This window comes from Anopheles arabiensis (genome assembly GCF_016920715.1).
Source record: "Anopheles arabiensis isolate DONGOLA chromosome X unlocalized genomic scaffold, AaraD3 X_pericentromeric_contig0003, whole genome shotgun sequence".
NCBI classification, from domain to species: domain Eukaryota; kingdom Metazoa; phylum Arthropoda; class Insecta; order Diptera; family Culicidae; genus Anopheles; species Anopheles arabiensis.
In genome coordinates this window covers 7,501-12,500 of record NW_024412081.1, presented here as the reverse complement: position 1 = coordinate 12,500, position 5,000 = coordinate 7,501, and the positions used below count along the sequence as shown (strand labels likewise).

The 5,000-nt window shown below is 46.3% G+C and overlaps 1 pseudogene; it reads left to right on the top strand.

Moving 5' to 3' along the window:
* LOC120907299 overlaps nt 1-783 on the top strand; it is a 6,093-nt pseudogene extending 5,310 nt beyond the window's left edge.
* The last annotated feature ends 4,217 nt before the right edge of the window (nt 784-5,000 follow it).

Genomic DNA, 5,000 nt, shown 5'->3' with positions numbered 1-5,000 from the left:
CTGAGGGACCCCTTTTCCGCAACGCGTTGGCGATTGACTGCCAACTTGTTAAATGCGTTGCGGACATCCAGCGCAACCACCATCAGGCAACGTTTGTCACGGCTGTTGGTGCGACCAAAGCCGTCGTCCACCACAGGGATAACTGGCTTGTGGCCGCCAAGCGTTCATAGCGACGTGGCTTTTTGATCCTTCGATGTCGGCTCTTCCTATCATTGTGAAGCAAAATTCACCAAGCGTAGGATTGTTCACCCTTTCAAGGGAACGTGAGCTGGGTTTAGACCGTCGTGAGACAGGTTAGTTTTACCCTACTGGTGTGTGCTTATAGTCGCTATCTTAACGGAATTCCTGTGCAGTACGAGAGGAACCACAGGTACGGACCACTGGCTCAATACTAGTCCGACCGGACTTTGGTATGACGCTACGTCCGCTGGATTATGCCTGAACGCCTCTAAGGTCGTAGCCAATCCGAGCTGATAGCGCTTCTCAAACCCATTAGGTGTTCGGAAGCTAGCGGGCCTAACAACCCTCTGAGATCCGTTGGAGTCTGCGTCTGCAGCCCGGCGTCTCATCCCGCTATACCTAGGCCGCAATGAGTGGAGTTCGCTGCACGTGTTAGTACCGTAACTGGGAACGCCGTTGGCTTGAGCTCTGCCCAACGTGGATATACCTAGTTTCGACACCTATCAACCGCCCGCAAACGACGGGACTTCAGGCTGGGAGCTGCGAGTTGTAGAGATGCGTTCGCATCGATCCTCTCAGGCGACCCATGCTTGGTGGTTTGTCCGTGTGCCCCTTCCTCGATGTGCGCAAGCTCGTCTTGGTCTGGGGACCACGTCGACACAGGGGATACTCTTGTGAGAGCATGAGTGTACTAAGTTGAGTGTAGCAAGGGAACGCGTGCCTTCCTCGTTGGCGTAACTAACCATCTTGGTCTGGGGACCGTGGTACCGTGCTCTGGTGAAGCTTGGTGCGTGCTCCTTCCTTGTCAGACGAGTGACTTGACCTGGTCTGGAGACCGTTCCTTTATACTAGTGGACAAGAGTTGGCTTCTTCCGTGTCAGACGAGTGACTTGACATAGGATGGAGAAGGACACTTAACACTAATGAGCTTGTCGGCGTGCCTCGTTCTCGACTTGATTGTCTTGATGTGAGGACCGTGCGGACCACACCAGTAAGCTTACACATGCTCGTTACAAGTTGTATAAGTTGACCCGTTTGGCCCGGTTGCCTTGCACATGATGGTGTTGACCATGTTCGGTTAACAGGTCGTGTGTCGAGGTGGTCGGCCTTGGTAGTAGGATGTCTTGTGCATGTGACGTGTTGACCTGGTTTGGTCGGTGTGTCTCGTCTCGTACACGACGACCTACTTACCCGTTAGTTTTCCAAGTTGTATTATGTGTTGACTTAGTTGACGTGTCATGTGCTTGGATGATTAGCGTACGGGTCATGTATGGTGCGCTTGCTTCAGTTGAAGGGATGTACTAGTACAGTTGTATTAATCGTTTATTTCACGATCTGGTCTTTTGGCTGGATCGTGAAAAACGCTAAGTCCCAAATCCTGAACTCGAGAAGAAAGCGCCAATGACAACGTTTTTGACTGGAGCTCCCTAGCATTCGGCTTTTTCTACTTTGAAGGGATGCACTGTTGTATGAATTGTTTATTCACGAACTGGTCGTTTGATTGGATCGTGAAAAAAACGCTCAGTCCCAAATCCTGAACTCGACAGGAAAGCGCTGATTGCAAACATTTTGACTGGAAGTCCCTTGAAAATGGCGTTTTCGTTATTGGCATTATGTTGCGTTTATTGTGGCTAGAACATTAATTATTCACAAAATGGCACCAAAGCTTGGCAAAAGTCGCGAAACACTCCTATCTCGACGCACCAGCAATCGCAACTTGATGCAAAATAAATTGCACGAGCTAATGATACTTGTACCATGCACAGTACACCGTACCAAAATATACCCCTGAAAGTGTGCAATTTGGTGCTACCCTAGGGAATATGTATGGAAGCCTAGCTACGTGTGTCGCACGTTCCAAGTTGCATGGACGTCGAACAGAGGCATGCAAAAGCACCTATCTAGGGGAATTACTCTACGTTCTAGTAGCAAGTGCGATTTTCCGGTCCAGCACGGCAGTACGCCTGCGCATACACTCCATGTACCAAAAATGTACCAACCTAGGCGTTGCTCAGTAGCTTTTGGCGGCACATAGAAAAAGTATTCGAGTTCAGATTTTTGGGACTTAGCGTATTTTTAAAACTAATAACGAAAATTAAATTTTAAATCGGTAAACGGCTAGGAGTTGCTCAGTAGCTTTTGCGCAACGTGGCAAAAGTATTCGAGTTCAGATTTCTAGGACGTAGCGTATTTTTCAATCATAATAAACCGAATCAAACATAACAATGATGAAACTTACACCATGTCCCAAGGTTGTGCACAAAACGTAACGATAAAGTGCTGGCGAAGTTAGAGGTGCACCAAAATTGTGTACCGATCGGGAAAGTACTCTACGTTCCTATGATTTGGGTGAAAAGTGTTATTTAACTGCTGGTTAGAATAGACAGTTGCTTATCATACACATCGCAAACGAACACCCCTTAGTGAGCATTAGCAAAGTCAATTGCACAAAGCAAATGCAATACAAACTGATCAAGTACATTAAAGAACGCTACGTAGCAGGACTTCTTTCCAAGAATGGTGTCCGCAACGGAGGGCAAGCGTCCTTCCCAGGTTTTCCTAGTAAACCTTGTATGGTAAACATACCCAAGCGTGTCTGTAAGCACGCAACGAAAGTCTGAACGGGCACATACCTACAGGAATGTACTCTACGTACTTGGACTTTTGTCCAGAATTCTGTCGATAAAAGGTGACCGGTTGAGATAAGCATTTTAAGCATACAAACACTTTATTGGAACTTTTGATACAAAAACAAGGTACGTACATGTAGGTTGTACCAACATGGACATCTATGAACGCGTACGCTCGGGCTGCGCCCTCCGTCTTGTACTTTCCTGATCGGTACACAGTTTTGGTGCACTGCTATTCCGACCGGCAACTTGTACCAACATATACATCCATGAACGCGTACGTAGTGTACTTTCCCTGATCGGTACACACTGTTGGTGCACGGCATAAGAAAAGAGCTAAAATGGTCAAACTCAATCCATTTCAACAATAGATAGTCGATAGTAGCTGTGCCGATGAAGTAGGGCACGATGCAAGTTAATGTTGTTTAATGAATAACATGTCCGCCATACATTTCAGTACAAAATTGCTCAGTCAGACCTACAAAGTGCTATATCTCGAATACGAGGCGTCGGACTGGGGGTTGTAGAACAATTTTAAGTTCGTCTAATGATTCTACATCCGATTCTGGATAGCGGTTTTTGACCACTTTTCAATATTTTGTGACACCCCGAACCTAGGGGCAGCTCCTAACTTTTTTCAAAAATGTGCACCGATCGGGCCGGAGAGCTCGTGTGGCTCAAAACATGTTTTTCGCTAAAACACCTCAAAACGTGTCGAGAACGCACCCTAGCTCTTGTTTTTCAAAAGTTATGGCCATTTAAAGTGAGGTGGTTTTGCTTCAAAATAGCTATTTTACCCGTCCCTATGGCCATGCTTTAAATTTTCACGAAAATGCCAGGTCAGACCTAGGGCGGGCCATATCTTCGAATACTAAACGTCGCAGACATTGGTCGTAGAACAATTTTAAGTTCGTCTAATGATTCTACATCCGATTCTGGATAGCGGTTTTTGACCACTTTTCAATATTTTGTGACACCCCGAACCTAGGGGCAGCTCCTAGCTTTTTCAAAATGTGCACCGAACGGGCCGGAGAGCTCGTGTGGCTCAAAACATGTTTTTCGCTAAAACACCTCAAAACGTGTCGAGAACGCACCCTAGCTCTTGTTTTTCAAAAGTTATGGCCATTTAAAGTGAGGTGGTTTTGCTTCAAAATAGCTATTTTACCCGTCCCTATGGCCATGCTTTAAATTTTCACGAAAATGCCAGGTCAGACCTAGGGCGGGCCATATCTTCGAATACTAAACGTCGCAGACATTGGTCGTAGAACAATTTTAAGTTCGTCTAATGATTCTACATCCGATTCTGGATAGCGGTTTTTGACCACTTTTCAATATTTTGTGACACCCCGAACCTAGGGGCAGCTCCTAGCTTTTTTCAAAATGTGCACCGAGCGGGCCGGAGAGCTCGTGTGGCTCAAAACATGTTTTTCGCTAAAACCCTCAAAACGTGTAGGAACGCACCTAGATGATAAAAGTGCAATCAGAATGTCAATCGACAACTTTGTTGGGGGTACCATTTTACTCTACGGGCCAGTAGCTTAGGCGCGCCAACAGCGCTTTCCTTTCGGGTTCCCATTTTTGCCCTCCTGGGATTATGATCATTTGCTCATTGCCTACTATAGGGAGGGTACCTTGCTACGAGGTCAAACATGAAGATTGCACCAAATCGTAGTTTTACCTCTATTTAGTCGTAGGAGCATGGTTTGCAGTGGCAGTGGGTCATTAAGCCCCCGTTTGGGTCATACGTCCCCTCCGCGATAAAAATCGTCGTATGCCTATAGTCCGAACTAATGAAGCAAAAGTGGTGTCTGGTGGGCTCTGCCGATGATTTTAACCTATGATTTTGAGCTTCCACCCTATAAAAACGTTCCTGGAGCAGTACATCACGGGTCTACGGACCCAAAGACTTCGTCGTGATGGTTTCTAGTAAAAAGTTGTTACAGCTAAGGGGTTTTGAATACGCGTATATTAACCATTGCTTGAAACTAAGCTTCGTTGTCTTTAAACTCTGCAAGACCAATCGAACTTCTTAGGGAAACCCGAAGGATTCACGCTAAGCTCGATGAGCTATTATGGGTAGTGGTGCATGATCTGGTGTTCCTTGGATCTAATCCAATGAATAAATTTATGAGGGTATATATGGTGCAGGGCACAAAGCGTGATGAAACCGGGTCTCCCTACCAAATGTGG